The sequence below is a fragment of the Sciurus vulgaris genome (assembly GCF_902686455.1).
Source record: "Sciurus vulgaris genome assembly, chromosome: 5".
NCBI classification, from domain to species: Eukaryota; Metazoa; Chordata; class Mammalia; order Rodentia; family Sciuridae; genus Sciurus; species Sciurus vulgaris.
In genome coordinates, this window is record NC_136465.1 from 159,915,993 (window position 1) to 159,940,266 (window position 24,274).

General features: G+C 37.5%; 1 protein-coding gene and 1 pseudogene across 10 annotated transcripts in view; both read right to left on the reverse strand.

Moving 5' to 3' along the window:
* ANKS1B (ankyrin repeat and sterile alpha motif domain containing 1B) overlaps positions 1–24,274 on the reverse strand; it is a 1,201,009-nt gene that overhangs the window by 1,072,764 nt on the left and 103,971 nt on the right. The gene's annotated exons all lie outside the window — the stretch shown is intronic.
* Positions 13,837–21,214, reverse strand: LOC306661992 (large ribosomal subunit protein eL42-like; annotated as a pseudogene). Its single transcript has one exon. The product of its transcript is annotated as a large ribosomal subunit protein eL42-like (transcript).

Genomic DNA, 24,274 nt, shown 5'->3' on the forward strand with positions numbered 1-24,274 from the left:
ATCTCAGAAAACCAAAGGATGAATGATCTCGCTGATAGGTGGATGATGCTACATAATGGGGGGTGGAGCAAGAATGGAGGAAGGAGGGACTGTATAGAGGGAAGAGTGAGGTGGGAGGGGTGGGGGGAGGAAAAAATAACAGAATGAATCAAACACCATTACCCTATGTAAATGTATGATTACACAAATGGTATGCCTTTACTTCATGTAAAGAGAAACAAGATGTATCCCATTTGTTTACAGTAAAAATAATTTTTTTAAAAAACTGACTTCAAAAAAAATTATGATCAAGTCTAGGAGGGCATGAAATAATGTGTTTCAATCCTGAAGGAAAATAAATGCCAAGGAAAACTGCTATACCCAGCAAAACTATCAAGGTATCAAGGAGGAAATAACTTGCTAGGTAAGTATAAACTAAAGGAATGACTAATAAGCCAGCATTGCAGAAGATTTTTAAAGGGACCCTACACAAAGAAGGAGAAGATAAAACAACAAAGAATATGGGAAAATATAAATTTCATTAAAATAGAAAAGCAAATGAGAACTAAGATCAAAGCAAACACTGGAAATAAGTTAAAATAACAGGAAGTAATACTATTATAGTTTAGATCTGAGGTGTCCCCCAAAAGCTCATGTGTGAGACAAGGCAAGAAAGTTTAGAGGTGAAATGATTGGGTCATGAGAGCCTTAACCTAATCAGTGCATTAATCCACTGACAAAGATTATGTGTGGTAACTTTAGGCAGGTAAGTAGTGGATCACTGTGGGAATGACTTTGGGATATATGTTGTCCCTGGTAAGAGAAACTTAAGTCTCTTTGCCTGCTTCCTGCTATAATATCCTGAGAGGTTTTTCTCTGCCACACACTTCCACATAATGTTCTGCCTCACCTCAGGTCCCCAAGGAATGGATATGGTCATCTGTAGAGTGACACCTTTGAAACCATGAGTCCCAAATAAACTTTTCCTACTCTACAATAGTTCCTGATCAGTCTTTTGGCCACAGTGACAAAAATCTGACTAAAACAAATACTTAACCACTGTATAATAACACTGAATGTAAAAAGATTCAGTTCTCCAAGTGAAAGAAACAGACTTATAAATTGCATTTTAAAAGATTAGATTACATGACAACTATAAGAAACATACCTCCTACTCAAAAACATTCACAGACTGAAAGTGAAAGGAGAAAAATGATATTCCATGTAAATGGAACCCAAAAGCTAGTAGGAGTAGCTACTCTCATACCACACAAAGAAGACTTCAAGCCAAAATTAATTTAAAAAGACAATAAAGATCACTATGTATTAGTAAAGGGAACAGAATACTTTTGTAGAAATAAATCTCACTTTTTTATTTATTTACCAGTTGACAGACCTTTGGATTGCTTTCTGGGTTTGGTTATTATGAATACTAGTAGTATGAAAGTTCATGACTATATGTTTTCATTTCGCTTGGGTACGGAAAACCGCCACTTCTTTGCCTGGCTGCTCCAAGCGGCTCCACAGCCGCTTCTCTTAAGGAAAAACCATTGCTTCTTTGCCGGGCTGCTCCAAGCGGCTCCACAGCCGCTTCTCTTACCACCCCACCAGGGGGATGAAAGACACATACACTTCAGAGGTTCATGAAGCAGCTTCCACTTTATTCAAATAACACCCTCAATATATAAGCAGTCTCAAGCATAAGCAATTGTAACCAGATATGTCCATCCAATCCTGTTAAAAGTCAAGCGATCACTCGCTCAAGCATACATGTAAAGTATATCTGTCCACCCGCTAAGCAGCTGAACTGATTATCATGCAGCCAATTGTAAACACTTCCTGCCGTTCTCCAGGCATAATCAGGACGCCGTTTGCTCTCTGCCAGTCCCATCTTTAGATGCACGTGGCCTAACCCTGGGCCCTGGGTTTCGCCCGCTACACTTAGGTAAATACCCAATAGTGGAATTACTATGTCATATAGTAAGCTTATGTTTAAATTTGTGAAACTATAAAATCTGTTTTAAAAAGTGATGGTACAACCCACTTTATATTCTTACCAACAACAAAGGTTTTGGGTTCTCTACATCTTTGCCAATATTAGTTATTGTTGATCTTTTAAGATATAAATAACTTTTGTGTAGTATACAGTGGGTATTTAAGGATTGCTCATTGTGACTTTAATGTGCATTTCTCTAATGTCTATGTAGAGCACCTTTTCATGTGATTACTAGCTATTTATAGATTTTTAGTGAAATACCTATTAAAATATTTTCCTATTTTTAAGAAAACTGAACCTCATTTGGATACAGATTCGAATAAACTATTAAAAAAATTTATGTAAGACTGTAGAATTTTGAATAATAAATGGTTATTTGATATTAACAAATTATTGTTTATTTGGATTATATAACAGTATTTTATAGTTGTTTCATAAAAACAATTTATATCTTTTAGAGCAATATACTGAATAGTTTATAGATGAAATGATACGAGGTCTGTGATTTGCAATAAAATAATATGAAGGAGGTAAGGAAAAGTTAATTTAGAAAATGGACATATGCCAACAACTCATCATTTTTGAAGCTGAGAAAAAGATTTGCAGAGATTTGTATTACTTCTCTGTACATTTGCATATTTGAAAGTTCCATACAGTCTCAGAAAAAAAAGCTAACACACTGAACACATGTATTGACCATACACTCTATTTAAATCAACTAAAATCACCATAAAGATATTTTCAAGGCATAACAAACAAGTAGAAAGAGAAGACAACAGTAACACAACTTTAGAAACTAGCAAAAAGATGGGTATGAATTTTTTTTTTTTCCGGTACCGGAGATCAAACCCAGGGCCTTGTGCTTGCAAGGCAAGCACTCTACCAACTGAGCTATCTCCCCAGCCCAATGGGTATGAATTTATTAGAGAAACCTGAATGCCCAGCCAGAAGTGGGAAAATCAATGTGATTTATACAGTAAAAATTACACAGAATTTAGGAATGGGTGACATCAGGTACCTTTAGAAGTGGATGTGGAGATGGAATACAACACCAAGAAATAGTGGAAAGTAAATTTAAGAAAATAGACCTTCAGATGGCATTTCTCCACACTACACAGCCGGCAACTATCCATTCCCTACTCCAGCAGAAGATGTTAGCTTATTTTACATTTTTATGGTTTTTATTAGGGCATTAGAGTTACAAATAATAGTGGGGTTCATTATGAAACATTCATAAATGCATATATCATAATTTGCTCCATTTAGAAACCCCTTCCCTCCCTCCTCCATCCCAATGATCCTCCTTCTCTACAAGTCTTCCATTTACTGGATTTTTTTTAACATATTTTTTTTCGGTTGTCAATGGATCTTTTATTTATTTATATGTGGTGCTGAGTATCAAATCCAGGGCCTCACACATGCCAGGCAAGCACTCTACCACTGAGCCACAACTCCAGCCTCCTACTGGGTTTTTTAAAATTATTTTTAATTTTTGTATTTGTAGATAGACAGCATGCCTTTATTTGCTTATTTTTATGTGGTGCTGAGGATTAAACTCAATGCCTCACATGTGGAAGGCAAGCACTCTGCCAATGAGCTACACTCCCGGCCCTAATTACTGTTTTTTAAATTCTTGCATTACAGTTATACATAAAAGTGGAAAGTCAGTGTGCAGTGGCACACACCTGTAATCTCAGCAGCTCAGGGGGCTGAGACAGGAGAAATGCAAGTTCAAAGCCTCAGCAACGGCAAGGTGCTAAGCAACTCAGCGAGACCCTGTCTCTAAATAAAATACAAAAGACGGCTGGGGAAGAGGCTCAGCGGCCAAGTGCCCCTGAGTCCAATCCCCGGTAGCACCCCAAAAAAAGACTGAAATTAATTATGATATATTCAAGCATACATGTAGCATAGTTTGGTCAATTTCATTCCACACTTCTTCCCCTTTCATGTCCCTCCTCCTTACCCCTCAATCCACTTTCTCTATTTTGCTGTTGTTCTTTCTATTTTCTTGGGATTCATGTTTACTAAATTCCTTATTTCTAACTTCCACATATGAGAGAAAATATTTGACCCTTGGCTTTCAAGTCTGACTTATTTCACTTAGCAGAATGTCCTCCACTTCCATCCATCTACCAGCAAATGACATAATTTCATTCTTCTTCATGGCTGAATAAAACTCCATTGTGTATATATACCACATTTTCTTTACCCATTTGTCAGTTGAAGGGAACCTAGTCTGGCTCCATAACCTGCCTGTTGTGAATTGCATTGCTATAAATATTGGTATGCATGTTTTTCTCTAGTTTGTGATTGCAGTTCTTTTGGATAAATACCAAGGAGTGGGATAGCTGAATCATATGGTGATTCCATTCCCAGTCTTGAGGAACCTCCATACTGATTTTCAAAGTGGTTGTACTTATTTGCAGTCCCACCAACAATCCTTAAGTGTACCTCTATCTCTGACATGCACAACAGCAATTATCATTTGTATTCCTGATGACTGCCTAATGGAAGTGAGATAAAACGTCACTGTAATTTTCATTTGAATTTCCCTGACTGCTGGGAAACTGCCATTTTTGATGTTAAGTGTTTGAGTTATTCGTGTGTTCTAGATATTAATATTTTGCTAGAAGAGTATCTAGCATATTTTCTCCCATTTTGCAGGCTCTCTCTTCATTGTTTTCTTTGCTGTGCAGAAGGTTTTTAATCTGAGGCCTTTCCCACTCAGTGACTCATTTTACTCCTCAAACTTTAGGAGTGTTATTAAGGAAGTTAGTGCCTGTCCCATATTGTTGCAATATTGACCCACTGTTTTCTTCTAGTACGTGCAGTATTCTAGTATAGTTTCAGTGTTTTGCATCTAATTCCTACATATTTGGTCTACTATGAGTTGATTTTTGTGCAAGGCATCTTGTTTCATTTTTCTACATATGGATATGCAATTTCCCAGCACCATTTTCTAAAAAGACTATTTGTTCTCCAATATGTTTTTGGCACATTTGTCAAGTATCAATGACTATAGCCATGTAGGTTTGTTTCTATGTCTTCTATATTATTCTATTGGTCTTCGTGTCTGTTCTGATGCCAAAACCATGCTGTTTTTGTCACTCTAACCCAGGTACTGTGGTGCCTCTAGCATCACTCTTCTTGCATAGGATTTCTCTGTCTACCCTGAATCTTTTCTTCTTCCATATGAATATTAGAACCATCTTTTTCTAGTTCTATGAAGAATGTCACTGGTATTTTGAGGGGAACTGCACTGAATCTGCATATTGCTTTCAGTAATAAGATCATTTTGACCATATTATTTCTGACTACTCGAGAATATGGAAGGTCTTTCTATCTTCTAAGGTCTTCTTCAATTTCTTTCTTCACTGTTCTGTCATTTTCATTGTTGAGGTCTTTTGCCTCCTTGGTTAGATTTATTTCATTATATTGTATTGTGAGGCTAATATTAATGTAATTGTTTTCCTGATTTTTTTCTTAGTAGGTTCATTATTGGAGCATAAGAAAGCTATTGATTTTTGTCCACTGATCTTATAATCCTGTTTCTTTACAAAACGTACTTATCAGCTCTAGAATTTTTGGAGTTTTTGGATTTTTCTATATTAGAGTTCATATGTATAGGTATATGTATATGTATATAAAATAAATAATTTGACTTCTTCTTTTCCTAATAGTATCCCATAAATTTCCTTTTACCTGATTCCTCAGTTTAGAGTTTCAAGAAATATATTGGAGTAGCAAGAGTAGATCCTTGTCTTGTTCCTGATTTTGGAGGAAATCCTTTCAGTTTTTTTCCACTATGATAGCAGTTCGGGGTTTGTCACATATAGGCTTTAAGATTTTGAGGTAAGGGGCTGGGGTTGTAACTCAGTGGCAGAGCAGTTGCCTCACACATGTGGGGCACTGGGTTTGAGTCTCAGCACCACATTAAAAAAATAAATAAAGGTATGATGTCCATTAAAAAAAATGTTGAGATAAGTTCCTCCTATCACAAGTTTCTTCAGTGTTTTGAAAATGAGTGGGTTATGTCTTTTGTTGAAGGCTTTTTCTCCATCAACTGAGATGATCATGTGATATCTGTCCTTAATTCTATTTATGTGATGAATCCCTTTTATGTACTTTTGTATGTTGAATCAATCTTGCCCCCCTGAGATTGAAACCAATTTGATCATAGTTTACAATCTTCTTAATATGGTTCTGGATGTGGATTGCCAATGTTTTATTAAGGACTTTTTGTGTCTATGTTCATCAGCTATTGGTCTATAGTTTGTTTCCTTGATGTATCTTTATCTGGTTTTAATACCAGTGATACTGACTTCAAAGAATGAATTTGGGAGTGTTCCCTCTCTATTTAATGGAATGATGTGAGGATAACTGGTGTTAGATTTTCTTTAAAAGCATGGTAGAGCCAAGCATAGTGGTGCACATCTGCAATCCCAGTAGCTCAACAGGGTGGGGTGAGAGAATCACAGGTTCAAGGCCAGCTTCAGCAATTTAGCAAGGCCCTTACCAACTCAGTGAGAACTTGTTTCAAAAATTTAAAAATATATAAAAAAAATTAAAAAATATAAAAGGCTGGGGATGTAGCCCAGTGGTATTTTTTTTTTTAAATAAAATTATGGTAGAACTTAGCTGAGAATCCATCTGATCCCTGGCTTTTTTACTGAAGTATTTTAATTATTGCTTCAATCTTGTTGCTTAACATTGGTCTATTTTTTTCTATATCCATCACATGTCTAGAAACTCGTTCATATCTTCTAGATTTTGCAATTTTAGGAATCTAAATTTTCAAAGCAGAACCTCTGGATGATCATCTGGATTTCAGAAATGTCTGTGGTCATATCTCTTTTTTCACCTCAGGGTTTGTTTATTTAAGTCTTCTCTCTCTTTTGGTTAGTTTGGCTATGGGTTTATCAATCTTGTTTATCTTTTCAAAGAACCATCTCTTTGTTGCACTGATCCTTTGTATTGCTTTATTGTTCTTCTCAATTTCACTAATTTCAATTCGAATCATCATTTTTTCCTGTCTTTTACTGGTTTGGGGATTAGTTCATTCCTGTTCTTCAAGGGCCTTGAGATGTAACATTAGATTACTTGGAATCTTTTTGTCTTCATTTATACAGACACAGTGCTTTAAACCCTCCTCTTAGATCTGCACTCATAGTGTCCTGAGATTTTGATATGTTGTATTTCTGTTCTTGATTCAAAGAATTTACTTCCACCCCAATTTCTTCTATGATCCATTACTCATTCAAAAGCATGATGTTTAATCTCCTTGTGCTAAATAAAATAGCTTCTGGTCTTACTTTGTTGTTGGTATCTAATTCCATTGTTATAATCTAATAAACTGCAAGGAATTAAACCTGATATATATATTTAGTATTTGCTAAGGCTTGAATCCTAAAGTATGGTGTATTTTGGAAAAGTTTCCATATGCAACTGAGGAGAAAGTGAATTCAGTTGTTGATGAGTAAAATATTCTATTGATATCTGTTAGGTCCATTTGATTAATAGTATTTTTTTTGGGGGGGGGGTCTGAAAAGTCTATTGCATTTATATCTGGATAAACTATTGGTGAGAAAGGTATGTTGAAATAACCTAGTATTATCATGCTGTATGAGGACCATATGAGTCTTTTTATCCAGTTAGGGTGTTTTATGTAAGTAAGTGCACCAACATTTGGAGTATAACATTTGCAATCATTACAGCTTATTGTTGGATAATTCCCTTTACCAGTATGAAGTGACCTTTTCTTCTAATTTTCACTTGAAGTCTTCTTTGATGTGAGTGTAACTACTACTGCTTGATTCTCTTAATTTGCATGGCATATATTTTTCCATCCTTTCACCTTTGACCTATGGATATGTTTGCTTCTAAGGTGAGTCTCTTGTGAACAAAATATGATTGGGTCTTGCTTTTTAATCCACTCAGAGATGGTTATTACTTCCTGCCATTTTGATTTACTTCTAATGTTTAATTCAGACTTGATTCTCCTTTACTTGGCTACTCCTCTAGTGAGATTCATCCATTTGTTGGCTCCATTGTTTGTTTTTCATGTCATCTGCATGTAATATTTCATGAAGTATTTTCTGTACTACTGGCTTAGTAGGCATTCATTTTGTTTCTGCTTATTTTAGAAGTTTTTTTTTTTTTTTCATCTTCAATTATGAAGGATAGTTTTGCTGAATGTAGCAATCTTGGTTGGCAGTAATTATCTTTCAGGACTTGGTATATGTTATTCCAAATCCTCTGGCTTTTAAGAGTCTGGGCTGAGAGGAGGTAAGTCTAATTGTCTTACCTCTAAATGTGACCTGCCATTTTCTCTTGTGGCTCATAAAATTCTATCTTTAATATTAGACATTTTAATAATTATATATCTTGGAGAGCATCTTTTTTGATCTTATTTATTTGGGCTTCTAAATGCTTCCTGCATTTGAATTCCCATCTCATTCCCGAAGTTTGGAAATTTTTCTGATATTATTTGAGAAGGTTGTGTCTTACCTTAGTTTGTATTTTGCTGCCTTATTCAATGTCAATAATCCTTAGGTTTCACTTAATATTGTCTTGATTTTTTTTTTTTATTTTTATTTTTTTATTGTAAACAAATGGGATACATGTTGTTTCTCTGTTTGTACATGGCACAAAGGCATACCATTTGTGTAATCATAAATTTACATAGAGTAATGTTGTTTGATTCATTCTGTTATTTTTTCCCTTCCCCCCACCCCTCCCACCCCTCTTTACCCTCTATACAGTCCTTCCTTCCTCCATACTTGCCCCCCTCCCTAACCCTAACTCTAACCCTAACACTAACCCTTCCCTCCGCCCCATTATGTGTCATCTTCCACTTATTAGCGATATCATTCGTCCCTTGGCTTTTTGAGATTGGCTTATCTCACTTAGCATGATATTCTCCAATTTCATCCATTTGCCGGCAAATGCCATAATTTTATCATTCTTTATGGCTGAGTAATATTCCATTGTATATATATACCACAGTTTCTTTATCCACTCATCAATTGAAGGGCATCTAGGTTGGTTCCACAGTCTGGCTATTGTGAATTGAGCAGCTATGAACATTGATGTGGCTGTATCTCTGTAGTATGCTGATTTTAAGTCCTTTGGGTATAGGCCAAGGAGTGGGATAGCTGGGTCAAATGGAGGGTCCATTCCGAGTTTTCTAAGGAATCTCCACACTGCTTTCCAGAGTGGCTGCACTAATTTGCAGCCCCACCAGCAATGTAAGAGTGTACCTTTCTCCCCACATCCTCGCCAACACCTGTTGTTGCTTGTATTCTTGATAATCGCCATTCTAATTGGGGTGAGATGGAATCTTAGGGTAGTTTTGATTTGCATTTCTCTTATTACTAGAGATGTTGAACATTTTTCCATATGTTTGTTGATTGCTTGTAGATCTTCTTCTGTGAAGTGTCTATTCATTTCCTTAGCCCATTTGTTGATTGGGTTATTTGTATTCTTCGTGTAGAGTTTTTTGAGTTCTTTATAGATTCTGGAGATTAGTGCTCTATCTGAAGTATGATTGGCAAAGATATTCTCCCACTCTGTAGGCTCTTTCTTCGCATTGCTGATAGTTTCCTTTGCTGAGAAAAAGCTTTTTAGTTTGAATCTATCCCAGTGGTTGATTCTAGCTTTTATTTCTTGTGCTATGGGAGTCCTGTTAAGGAAGTCTGATCCTAGACCAATAAGGTGAAGATTTGGACCTACTTTTTCTTCTATAATCTGCAGGGTCTCTGCTCTGATTCCGAGGTCCTTAATCCATTTTGAGTTTAGTTTCGTGCATGGTGAGAGATATGGGTTTAGTTTCATTCTGTTGCATATGGATTTCCAATTCTCCCAGCACCATTTGTTGAAGAGGCTATCTTTTCTCCATTGCATATTTTTGGCCCCTTTGTCTAGTATGAGAAAATTGTATTTATTTGGGTTTGTGTCCGTGTCCTCTATTCTGTACCATTGATCTACCTTTCTATTTTGGTACCAATACCATGCCGTTTTTGTTACTATTGCTTTGTAGTAGAGTTGAAGATCTGGTATTGCAATACCCCCTGTTTCACTCTTCCTGCTAAGGATTGCTTTAGCTATTCTGGGTTTCTTATTCTTCCAGATGAATTTCATAATTGCTTGCTCTATTTCTGTAAGGTACGTCATTGGGATTTTAATTGGAATTGCATTGAATTTGTATAGCACTTTAGGTAGTATGGCCATTTTGACAATATTAATTCTTCCTATCCAAGAACATGGAAGATCTTTCCATCTTCTAAGGTGTTCTTTAATTTCTTTCTTTAGTGTTGTATAGTTCTCATTGTAGAGGTCTTTCACCTCTTTTGTGAGATTGATTCCCAAGTATTTTATTTTTTTCGAGGCTATTGTGAATGGGGTAGTTTTCCTAATTTCTCTTTCTGAAGATTCATCACTTATGTATAAAAATGCGTTGGATTTATGGGCATTGATCTTGTAACCTGCTACTTTACTGAATTCACTTATGAGTTCTAAGAGTTTTCTGGTGGAATTTCCAGGTTCCTCTAAATATATAATCATGTCATCAGCGAACAGGGATAGTTTGAGTTCTTCTTTTCCAATTCGTATCCCTTTAATTTCTTTGGTTTGTCTAATTGCTCTGGCCAGAGTCTCAAGAACGATGTTGAATAGAAGTGGTGAAAGAGGGCATCCCTGCCTTGTTCCAGTTTTTAGGGGGAATGCTTTCATTTTTTCACCATTTAGAATGATATTAGCCATGGGCTTAGCATAGATGGCCTTTACAATGTTAAGGAATGTTCCCACTATCCCTATTTTTTCTAGTGTTTTGAGCATGAAGGGGTGCTGTATTTTATCAAATGCTTTTTCTGCATCTATTGAAATAATCATGTGATTCTTGACTTTAAGTCTATTAATATGGTGAATTACGTTTATTGATTTCCTGATGTTGAACCAACCTTGCATACCTGGGATGAAGCCCACTTGATCATGGTGCACTATCTTTTTAATATGTTTTTGTATGCGATTTGCTAAAATTTTGTTGAGAATTTTTGCGTCGATGTTCATTAAGGATATTGGTCTGAAATTTTCTTTCCTTGATGAGTCTCTGTCTGGTTTAGGTATCAGGGTGATATTGGCTTCATAGAATGAGTTTGGGAGGGTTCCCTCCTCTTCTATTTTATGAAATACTTTGAGAAGTATTGGAATGAGCTCTTCTTTAAAGGTTTTGTAGAACTCGGCTGAGAACCCATCTGGTCCCGGACTTTTCTTTGTTGGAAGGCTTTTGATGACTTCTTCTATTTCAGTACTTGAAATTGGTCTATTTAAATTGTGTATGTCCTCCTCGTTCAGTTTAGGCAATTCATATGTCTCTAGAAACCTGTTGTTGCCGCATAGCCAGGCAATTAGGGGCAGAGCAGGGTCCCAGGATCTAGGAGGCTTCTGGGTGGAAGAGCCGCACAGAGACAGGCTTAGGGCGGAGCTAAGGTTCCAGGCCTGAGGGCATATTCTCTGAGGAGGGGCAGCCTAAGGAGATTCATCTGCGAAGGGTGAGGCTCCCAGGCCCAGGAGGTAGGGCCGGGCCCCTGAGAACTTTGCAGAGGAAGGCAGCCCAGCCCAGGTGGTAGCTGTAATTGAGGGGAACCTCTAGGAGGGTACTGACCAGCGAGACCTCCCCACCAGGTGAGTCTTCCCTGCCGGGTGAGGTTTCCCCACAAGGACGGTAAAACTAGAGACTCAGGCCCAAACAGGCCTTGCCTCAGCCCGCAGCCTAGGTCCCCTTTGGATGACCATTGGTCAACAAGTGGAGGCACCTCTGCCCACTAGCAGGGATTATACCCCTCCTGAAGGCCACCACTCCTAGAGAGGCAGCTTCCTTGTGGAGCTCCGCATTATCAACTTCCTCCAAGACTTCAGCCTACTGAAGGCTAAGGGGGGATATATATAGAAATCTTCAGGGACATTGTAAGTCAATAGAGGAAATCTGCAATATCTCAGCGGTCAACTGATACCTGAACAATATGAGAAAACAAGGAAAGAAAATGCTGCAAACAAATCTAGATGTTACATCAATAAAACCCAATGACAGCATGGCAGAAGAAATGACAGAAAAGGAGTTCAGAATGTACATAATTAAAATGATCAGAGAAGCAAACGATGAGATGAAAGAGCAAATGCAAGCATTGAATGATCACACCAATCGACAGTTAAAAGAGCAAATACAGGAAGCAAAAGATCATTTCAATAAAGAGTTAGAGATATTGAAAAAAAACCAAACAGAAATCCTTGACATGAAAGAAACAATAAACCAAATTAAGAACTCCATAGAAAGCATATCCAATAGGATAGAACACCTGGAAGACAGAACCTCAGACATTGAAGACAAAATATTTAACCTTGAAAACAAAGTTGAACAAACAGAGAAGATGGTAAGAAATCATGAACAGAATCTACAAGAACTATGGGATATCATGAAAAGGCCAAATTTAAGAATTATTGGGATTGAGGAAGGCCTAGAGAAACAAGCCAAAGGAATGAACAATTTATTCAATGAAATAATATCAGAAAATTTCCCAAATCTGAAGAATGAAATGGAAAATCAAGTTCAAGAGGCTTATAGGACTCCAAATACACAAAATTACAACAGACCCACACCAAGGCACATTATAATGAAAATACCTAACATACAAAATAAAGACAGAATTTTAAAAGCTGTGAGAGAAAAGAACCAAATTACATTCAGGGGGAAACCAATACGGATATCAGCAGACTTTTCAATCCAGACCCTAAAAGCTAGAAGGGCCTGGAACAACATTTTTCAAGCCCTGAAAGAAAATGGATGCCAACCAAGAATCTTATACCCAGCAAAACTTACCTTCAAATTTGACGATGAAATAAAATCCTTCCATGATAAACAAAAGCTAAAAGAATTTACAAAAAGAAAGCCAGCATTACAAAACATTCTCAGCAAAATATTCCATGAGGAAGAGATGAAAAACAAAGCAGCAAATCAGCAAAGGGAGGAATTATCCTAAAGGAATTGTCAAATAAAGGAGGAAACAAGTTGTGTCAAAGAAATAAATAAATAGAATTTAAAAAATGAACCAAAGGACCGGGAAACCAAATCATATCTCTATAATAACCCTGAATGTTAATGGCCTGAATTCATCAATCAAAAGACATAGACCGGCAGATTGGATTAAAAAGAAAGATCCAACAATATGTTGCCTGCAAGAGACTCACCTCATAGAAAAAGATACCCATAGACTAAAGGTGATAGGATGGGGAAAAACACCATGCGCATGGACTCAGCAAAAAAGCTGGAGTATCCATCCTCATTTCCGATAGTGTGGACTTCAAGCCAAAGTTAGTCAGAAGGGATAAAGAAGGTCATTTCATACTGCTTAAGGGAAGCATAAATCACCAAGATATAACAATCATAAACATCTATGCCCCAAACAGTGGCTCATCCATGTATGTCAAACAAATCCTCCTCAATTTCAGAAACCAAATAGACCATAACACAATAATACTAGGTGATTTTAACACACCTCTCTCACCACTGGACAGATCTTCCAGACAAAAATTGAACAAAGAAACCATAGATCTCAATAACACAATCAATAATTTAGACTTAACGGACATTTATAGAATATACCATCCAACCAAGAGCGAATACACTTTCTTCTCAGCAGCACATGGATCCTTCTCTAAAATAGACCATATATTATGCCACAAAGCTAATGTTAGCAAATACAAGAAGATAGAGACACTACCATGTATTCTATCAGATCATAATGGATTGAAGTTAGAGATTTTTTTGAATATTCTCATCATGGTGTCCTTTTTTAGGGGGAGGGTATGACTACATCACTGTTATTTATTTCTCAACAGGTAATTTTTCAAGCTTCAATATTTTCCCCTCAAAATTAAAGGAAAAGAAATCAAAAACTTTAAAACCGGATCACTTGGCCCTTTCTCTTCTCGTCTCCTCCCAGTTCAAAATGATGGCCAGCATCCTCTTGGGATCTGCAGTTTGGCTCAATGCATTCAAGTCCTAGCACAATCTTAGTGGTTTTAACCTTTTTGCAGAAATTTGGCTTCATCTGCCCACTGAAGCCGCTCTGTTTCTAATCATAGTACCTCTTTCCTTGGGTGTAAAGAAAATCCTTGCCCTTCTTATACTGGGTCACTTCTTGAGACTGGTACTTGCCACACTTTTTACAAAAAGTCCTTCTGGTTTTAGGTACACTGACCATCGTTACAGTAGAGGTATCTACGCAATGAAAACCGGAGATCTCACTACCGCAGCCTTCGCCTCACCATGCTCATGCTTTACAGGAAAGGGAGGGATGGCCAAGGTGTCTTATTATCTTTTATTTACTGCCTTGTTTCCAAGATTATATATCTTGGCTTCAAGGCCTGAAAATCTTTCTTCTGTGTGGTCTAATCTATTGGTAATGCTTTCAACTGAATGTTTAATTTGTATTTTGTGTCTTTCATTTCCAGAATTTTTGTCTGGTTCTTTTTCAGAATGTCTTTATTGAAATCTTTTTTCATATTTCTATATTTTCTCTTAATTTGTTCTGTAAGTATTCTTTTAGTTCACTTACCATTTTCACCATCAACTTTCCAAATTCTTTATCTGGCATTTTCTCCACTATGGTGTCAATAGGATCAGTTATTAAAGTGTTATGAGTTATTTGGAGTGAATTATTTTCTTGTTTTTTTCATATTGCTTGTATTTATACCCATCTTCTGGGATGATTATCACTTCAACGGTTATGCAAGAGACTTTTTAAGATTTCTATTTACTGAGTACCCCAAGCTGGGTGAATATCTAAGTGTCAATACTGTCACTTGACATGCACCTATCTCTATTCCCAGTATCTAGCACTACTTTGAAAGAAGATATCAATCCCCATTATCTGCAACCAGTTTAGAACAAAGACATATACTAATAAGACTAAAAACTTCAGTTACTGAAAATGTTCACCACTTCTCCAATCCAAGTATAAAATGGGAGTAATGTTCTTAAACAGGTTGATAAATTATGTATTAAACATAGTAAAATTTCTATTAAACTAAATAGGGCTTGAAAAGGGATAAGAAAAAATGGGACAGAAAAAGATAAGAGAAAAAAGGGGGGAGCCAGCCATGCAAGAAGAAAAAGAGGATTAAAGAGAAGAAAATATAAACATGAGCTAGAAGAAAAAAAAATGGTCCCAATTAATGCTTAAAAATATTGGAAGAGACCACCCAATTGTGTTGAGTACTGCAATGTCAAATAAGGGAATATCTATCAATTCTAAACAACAACAACAACAACAAAATCTGCAAGATCAAAACTGAAATTAGAGCTATTTATATTCCATGCTGAGCTATTTAAGGTGGGGATACTTCTTATTGGGTATTGACTTAGATTTCATCAGCATTTGGAATGTTTAGAAGATGACAACTCAATTTTACCTCTAAGTTCTTCTGGGTGGGGAGATAATGATCTCACCAGCATACCCCTGATAAAAATTTAGGAGGACCCTTTGTTCCTTGGTGTGTCCAGGCATTTATGAGTCTTCTGGTGAGTCAGAGGAGACAGCCCCTAGATTAGCTGTCTCCTCTGTGATTAGCATCCAGGTTTCTCCGTTTGAGGGTACACTCTTGTGTGCCCTACGAAATAAAAGTTCTATGTATCTAAAGCTGTCAAATCCAGTGTGGGTTCATCCTTATACATTTGAGGATGTGTGGGGTGTGGTGGTCTAAGGCAGATATGTGGTAGTCTAGCTGAAGTGGCACTGGGGGGCGTGAAGGAGTTGGATGGCTGTTGAATTGCGTAGGTCAGTGAGTCTGTTATCTTGGCACACTGGGTGGTGGCTGGTATCTGCTGGATGTTCCACTATAAAAACCTCTTTGTGGAGTGCACTGCATTACTTATGCACAATGGTCTCTGCTGCCTGCTTAAGGTTGAACTGGCTTCTGGATGCTCCCCAGGAATGCCTTCCTATGGGCCCCCACATCTGAACATGCTTCATGTCTCCTAGCAGCTCTTGGGAGTCGTGACTATGGACCCTTCCAGATGTGTTTAAGTGCTACTAGGACAAGAGAACTCCCGGCCTGGTTGCTACAGTTCCAATGCCAGCCACTGGTGATTGTTATACAGCCCACATTCCCACGTCTACACATGCTTGGAAGCCACAGGTTCTACTGGTCTTTTCTGTTGGGTACAATAGCACAGGGCTCAGGGCTGTCACTAGCTACTATAGGTCTCCAGGGCTTACTGACAGCAGCCCATGTCTGAATGGTTGCGGTCTTTGCCTGTGAGACCTATGTGTGCAGGCCCTCTATGGGGTATCTAGGGCACAACTATGGCATGGTGCCTCCACCTGGTTGTTGCACATCATGGAGTTTACCCATCACCAAGGCAGAATATCAGTTGGCCTATCTTCACCTGTGCTCCAGTGGCCAGCAACCATGAAGTTCTCAGCGCTGCTGCACTGGGATATTTTCAGTGTAGAACTCTGTGGGAGTGATTTGTTCTCAGATCAACTGCACCTCCCTCCCCTTGTCCTAGGGGGAGGGAGCTTCAGCAACTTTAAGCTAGCAGGGATTCCCACAAGAACCTTCTAAATTGGATACCAGGATAATTCAGTTTTATCTGTTACTATCTAGATGGGGAGGAGCTGAATATATTTAATTTTTACTAGAGAAGCTGGCTAGTTGTGCTCTCTACAAAATGCCTGCACTGCCCGGCAAAGTTTTCTGTCAACTTGAGCTGAACTGTGTGATATCCTTTACTGTATTTGCCACTCTTAGTCCATTTTAACTTGATCTGCCTTTTGTTTCAATTGGTATTGAGGAAGTAAGCTTGTGAACTTTGCCTCTCTCTCTGTCTCCCTTTGTTATCCCAAACTCCTGACCCCATCTTGATCAGGGTTGATTCAGTGAATTATTTTCTGCTCCAGTAACCAAAGTCCAAGTCCCTTCAAGTCTCAGCTATCTACTGAGTTTTAGAATAGTCCCTCTACCACCCACTCCCCTGGTCAGCTGCTTTGATTCTGAGCTGTAGAGGAGTCAAAGGTTGCTGCCTAGTGAACAATGCTGGTTGTTGACTGAAGAGTTATAGAGATCACTGGGTTGAAGGATCCCAGCTATCACTGAGGGTAAAAAATAAAATCAAGAAATAGTGTAAGTTTACAGAGGAATAGACTTCTTCCTCAATTCATCTTTCAGAATGCTTATAGGTAAATTAATACATTAGAACAATCTGGAAAATTTGACCAGTCCAAAACAAAAAATTGAAAAACATATCAGAGGATTCCCCAAATTCTACTCACCTAATATTTATAAGCTTCACCCATGCACATAGATTCTGATAAGTTTGGTAGGATCCATCCTTTAAGGAAAACTAAGGATCACAGGACATTTTTTAAAAGCCCCAAACAAAAAAGGTGAAAGCTGAAATGAAAAACTGAAGAGGTTTGTAAAATAAACCAAAGTGGAGATAAAGAGAAGCATACTGTTTGGCCGTAGTACTCAGATATTTGATAAAACTTTATTTCTGGTAAGATGTTTTTCAGGTGAGATTAACATTTAAATCAGTGGATTCTAAATACTGTGGGTGGGCCCCATCCAAGCATTTGAAGACCTTAATAAAACAAAGACTGTTCTCCTGCATACAGAAAGGAATTCTGATAGCAGAGTGCCTCTGGAATGTTTTGGTCAGGGTTCTCCATATAAAGATTTATTATGATGTACTCGTTCATATAATTACGGAGACTGAGATCTATCAACTACAAGTTGCAGACCCAGGAAAGATAGCTGGTTGTGCAGTTCAAAAGTCTGAGAGCCAGAAATGGAGTAAATTCCAGTCTAAGTTTGAAGGTCAGAAAAATAGGGCACTGAGATCAGGAAAAGATCTGTGCTTGAGCTCAAGCAGCCAGGCAAAGAGCAAATTTAACCCTCCTCTGCCTCTTTTTCCTCCTCCAGTAAGGCCCTCAATGAATTAGGTGATGCCCATCCCTGGTGGAGAGAACCATCTGCTTTACTTAGTGTTATGGTCTAGATCTGTAGTGTCCCCAAAAAAAACTCATGTGTGAGATAATGCAAGAAGATTTAGAGGTGAAATTATTGGGGTATGAGAGCCTTAACCCAATCAATGAATTAATTCCCTAACAGGGCTTACTGAGTGGTAACTGTAGGCAGGTAGGATGTAGCAGGTGGGTGATTAGGGGTATGCCTTTGAGGTATGTATTTCATCTGTGTTCTCTCTCTTTTTCTCTCTCTCTCTCCCCCCCTCCCTCCCTCCCACCATCCCTCCATGTCTGTCTGTCTCTGTGTCTGTCTGCCTCTGTGTGTGTCTCTCTCTCCTTCCTAAGAACATCCAGAACCGCTTTCTCCACTACACTCTTCTGCCATGATGTCCTGCCTTACCTTGGGCCCTGAGTATGAACTAAGACCTCTAAAACCATGAACCCCAACTGAACTTTTCCTCCTCAAATTGTTCTTCTCAGTTCTTTTGGTCACGTGGTGAAAAAGCTCACAGAAACACGCAGTCCACCCATTCAAATATCTTCTAGAACATACTTAGACATACAAAAAATTATGTTTAATTATGCAGGCATTCCTTAGGCCAGTCACATTCACATAGGCAGTTCATCATCCTAGACATGAACTGCTCATCTTTCCTGTATCTCTACTCTATAGACTTATCTTGCAGATTATACACTTCCAAGCCCTTCACAATCACGAGGTAATTTCTTAAACTCAACCAAACCCCCTTCTAGTAAATATGTATGTGCATACTATACCTGTATGTTTGTATAAATGTGTGTGTTTGTGTGTGTGTTAAAAGTACATACATATATGGTTCTTTTTCTCTGGAAAACCCTGATACAAAAGGACAGCAGGAAAAATAATAAAGCTCAAAGACCCAGCCAGAAGATCAATATCTAAGTAATAGGAAATACAAAAAAAGGGGGGGAAAAAAAAAAGAGTTGACTAAAGCAAAGAAATAAATTTAAAAATTAACCCATAACTAAATGACATGACTTTCTAAATTGACTGGGCCCACAGAGTATCAAGCAAAATAGATAGAAAATACTCACATTACTTACTTTACACACTAACAAAACTGCCCCCCAGTAAGGCCAAAATTCTTATTTGCAGTGACTGACCTATAATTTCAACTGCTGTTCTATAAAATTCCTTGGGTTCCAGGAATACTTCTAAGAACAAGGAATAGTAAAGTGGCAAGAGTAGGCAGGACTGTAGGTCATCAACTTCTGTTTCATTTACAGAATCCCTACTTTTTTCTTATATTTTAGATTTTTGGATAAGATTTACTTGTACATCAGTTATTTGTTTAGCTGTGTGTATATATAAGGTATTTCATATAATGCTGATAGACCCACACAGTGAAATGATTAACTACAACCAATAAAATTAACATTTACATCATCTCATATATCACAGTGCATGTCTGTGGGCATAAGAGTGGTACAAGGTACCTACTCCTTTATGAAATTTCAAGTTTACAATATTATGAACTATAGTCCCTTGCTTTTCATTAGCTCTCTAGGTTTATTTATTCTACATAATTAAAAATTTGTACCTCTCCACACCCTTCACCACAGTAACCACCTTCAATCTGTTTCTATGCACTCATTTTTTGTTTTATTTTGTTTCATTTCATTCCACATAAAAGTGAAATCATGGATTATTTTTCCTTCTGTGTCTGGCTTATTTAACTTACCATAAACATCCTCTAGATTCCCCATGTTGTGGCAAATGGCAGTGACTCTTTTTTAAAACCAAAAAATATTTTATTATTTTTTATCTATTCATCAATGGACACTCCAGTTGCTTAATATCTGGACTTGTGAATAAAACCTGTTTCATTTTGCTCCAAAATACACAGAATCATCCTGATACAAATTCTAAATGAGTTTCCCATGAGCAACATTACATCTCTTTCTGGTGGTTCATGCCACATCCTGTCCCCAGGTCCCAACAATGACATCTGGAGTATTATGCTGTGTATTTCAGGCTTCTGTGACCTAGTCTGAAATTTGGGGAAAATGTGCCTTAAGATACTGGCAAGAGGGATTCAAGAGAATGGATTTGAGGAAGGCTAAATTTCTAGTTGCTCTGTGCCAGCAGGAGTACCACTTCTCAGTGAGGTGTGTGAAAAAGGATTCCACTAAAATTCAGTATTGAACCCAAGCTGGTTGTGGCAGTGGTGCTGGTTCAGCACAGAGAGAAGGGATAACAGAGTGAGAAACAATGGATAGTGTTGATACAGAAAAACCTATACATGGGAAACTCAGTCTGAACTGATTCAGAAGTTGCACTGTGACTGGTGTTTGAGAAGTGTTGTTTCTCAACTGGAAAATGGAGAGTTGAGGGCAGAACCATCTTGAGGCGCCCACACTGCCATCACTGTCATACCATCCTGGCAAGCACCTACCATGTGGCCTAGGGAGTACCTAGCAGAATGTGAGTGAAACAGGCACAGACAGGATTGTACTCGGGGCATCCAAGTTCGAAACTTTGAGTCTGGCAGCTCAAAGAACCAGCTGAAGCAGATTGGGAATCAAAATAGGTGTAATACACTCAAGAGCTAAGCCTTGGTAGGCTGTGTTTGTGGGCAGAAGAGTGGATACAGAATTGGCTCCCCTGCCCCAGAACATTCTTGGGAGATTCAGACTCCCAGCAAATTGGCATCTGCCAGGCCTAGGGGTGATTGATCTAATCTCTCCAGAGCAGACACCAACAAAGTCCCTAAGGTCTGATTAGAGCTAAACCCAGCCACAAGAATTCCCCTCACAGAGCTCTATAGCAGCCCCACCCTGGGAGTACATCCTTCTTTCCAGACAAAACTCTAATCGAAAGTACTTCCCATTCAATCCTACCTTATACTAGTGAGAAGAGAAGCTAAAAGTTATTTCAACCAGCTTCAGTCTTAGGCCACTTCAACTGGCAGCTTGGTGAGCAACAAAAAAAGAGGAAAGGGTTGATAGCCACCAGACCTTGATGGCTCTCTCAGTACAGTCCAAGAAGAAATGGAAAGAAGGACAGATGGGCATAGGCAGTGAGTATCCATTCTTATCAATGCTTTTGACCACCTCTGTGAAGACAGTTCTTTCATTTTTCATTAAGAAATTCCAGCAGCTCAGGAGGCTGAGGCAGGAGGATTTAAGTTCAAAGCCAGTCTCAGTAATATAGTGAGGCCCTAAGCAACTTAGAGAGACCCTATCTCAAAATAAAAAATAAAAAGGGCTGGGGATGTGATTCAGTGGTTAAGGAGAGACCCTGGGTTCAATCCCCATTACCAATTTAAATATATATATATATATATATATATATATATATATATATATAATTTTTTTTAATAAAAAAGATTGGTTTTTGCTTGTTTATTCTTGCTGTGCTGATTGGTTCATGGACATGAATATTTACATGTTTCTTTTTTCTCATTTTAGCATTTTTTTAAAATGTTATTTCCCTTGCCTTGTCTTTTGAAGGTTAGAGGTTTTAGTTGGTTTATTTTGGTTTGTTTTGTTTCTGTTTGTTCTGTTTCTTTCTCTCTTTTCTTCTCTTGCTAATACACAAATTGTCTTGGTCTGTCTCCCTTTACTTTGTTTTTCCCATTTTTTTCTCCTCCTTCTTTATAGCCATCACATGCTAATCATCTCTTCTGCATTTTTCACTGCTTACTTTTTGAACATTATAAATTCTCTTATGCCTTCCCATTACATTTTCTTTTCTCTTAATGAACTGTATTCTTACCATCTTTTTACAACAAATTGGTTTATATAACTCCTGTTCCCACCATTCATGTTGTTGTGATTATTACCTCTGTTGGTGACACAGTTGACACCTCATGTTTGCCTTAATGCCAGTTACAGTTCATGGTTATTCACTGTTTTTGCTATTAGCAATTGTTGAGCCCACCATTCCTATTTATCAGTTCTATTGGTTGTTTTCTTCCATTCTTTGAGGTGCTGATAACCTATGGGGACATAAGTTCACAGGGTAAAGGCTCTGCTGCTGAACTAAACTCTGCCAAAAACAGCACACTTGGCTCCACACACAAATTAATGATACTCAAACTTCAGCTATACTTTAATACAAAGAACAGAAGAGATAAAAAGCCAAACTAATGACCAGGCCTCAAGTAGGAAAAGCTAGAGGTGGCCTTTGGGTCTCACTCAGACATTCACTGTTAATAGCAAAAAGAGAATTAACACAAAAGGCTATGGACGCCACACCTACAAGGGGATCTCAATCTAGACAATTTGACAAAAGAGGGCTTAAAAAGGCCCACACATAAGAGGAATAAATCCAACCAGGAAGGTGAAAGACATCTACAATGAAACTACAGAACATTGAAGAAAGAAATTAAGACACAAAAAGATGGAAAGACCTCCCATGCTCACAGACAGACAGGATTAATACTGTTAAAATAGTTATACTACCTAAAGTAACATACAGACTAAATGCAATCCCCATAAAAATACCAAAGACATTCTTCACAGAACTAGAAAAAATAGCACTAAAATTCATTTGGAATAATAAAAAAGCCAGAGTAGCCAAAACAATTTTAAGTCAAAAAAGCAAGCATGACTTCAAATTATAGTAATAAAAATTGCCTAGTACATACACCAATGGTATATGAATACAAGACACAGGGAAACCAAAGACAAACCCACAAAGATCAGGTACAAAAACACTGGAGAAAACACAGCATTTTTAATAAATGCTGGAAAATGTTGTTATCTTTATGTAGAAGAATGACACTAGACCTTCATTTCTCGCCCTGCATAAAAACCAACTTAAAGTTAATCAAACACTAGGAATTAAACCAGAAAGGGGAAATACTAAGGAAGAATATTGGCCAAACTATATTATTATGTGATGTATAAATATGTGACTATAAATCCCACCATTAGTACTATAGTATACCCCCCAAAAAAGTAGAAGAAAGAAAAAAAAAAAAAAAAATCCAGGCAAGCAACATTTAAAAACTTTTGGAAGATGTCCTGTATTCTTAAATAGAGGCTCTCTATGTCTAATGGATGAAAGCAATTTCATTTATTAATGTCTTCAGGTCATTGATAATTAATGCAAAACTAGTCTGTTAACCATATAATTACCTGAATTTTCAGGAAATAATTCATGTATTTATTAATTGTTCTTCACTCACTGAATGATTGTCTTATATAAAAATCTGTCTTCAGAGAGCAGCTTGTGATTTCTCCACTGGTCTTTTTTTTTTTTTTTTTTTTTTTTTTTAATGGTGCTGGGGATTGAACTCAGGGCCTTGTGCTTGTGAGGAAAGCACTCTACCAACTGAGCTATATCCCCAGCTCTTCATTTACTACTTTGAAAACATTATTTCTCTTTTAAAATATACAAAAGGACTAGTGAAATTCTGAAAGTGGATGAGAGGCCAACAAGAAAAAAGTAAATGAAAGAGCACTAAAAATAACTTTGGTCTATTTTATAAATCTCTCTAGAGTCTGGATTTATTAGTAGGTTAAATCCCTTGATATACACGTTTATCAGGTTAAGAGAGTAGTAAGCTGAGATAACAACAGGTATAAATAAAAATTTACCATAGCTTTATTTCAAAACTATATTGCATTCTAGCCAGGCAGGGTGGCACATGCCTACAATCCCAGCAGCTCAGCGGGCTGAGGCAGGAGGATCATGAGTTCAAAAGCCAGCCTCAGCAAAAGTGAGGTGCTAAGCAACTCAGTGAGACCCTGTCTCTAAATAAAATACAAAATAGGGCTGGGGATGTGGCTCAGTGGTCAAGTGCCTGAGTTCAATTCCCAGTCCCCCCCCCCAAAAAAAAAGTAGCATCCAAATGAACATTGTTACTTTGCTATTTACAAAGTAAGTTTCAATGTAGTTAAAGTATCATACTGATACACATGAATATTTCAGGTTTTTATTTAAATATGACTAAAGCCATCCTTAATGGCTGCTAATCATCTTAATTACTCTGGAATTACTATAAAAATACCAAGTAACACAAAAGTTCTGTGTTATTCCAGATATAAATGAAACACATCACTTCTATTTTTCCATTCACAGCTATTGAAGAGCAATATCTAAATATGTAGTAGCTACTAGAATACAATCATACATTGTATTCAAATTTTAAAAGTAGCATGGCATTTACTTAACACATTATCTGATATACCCATGTTTAGAACAAAGAAAGAAGACACTATGGTCTTCTTACAGACAATTTTAACGTAGAGGTCTGAGCCAAGTCTTGAAAAGTGGGTAAGGGTA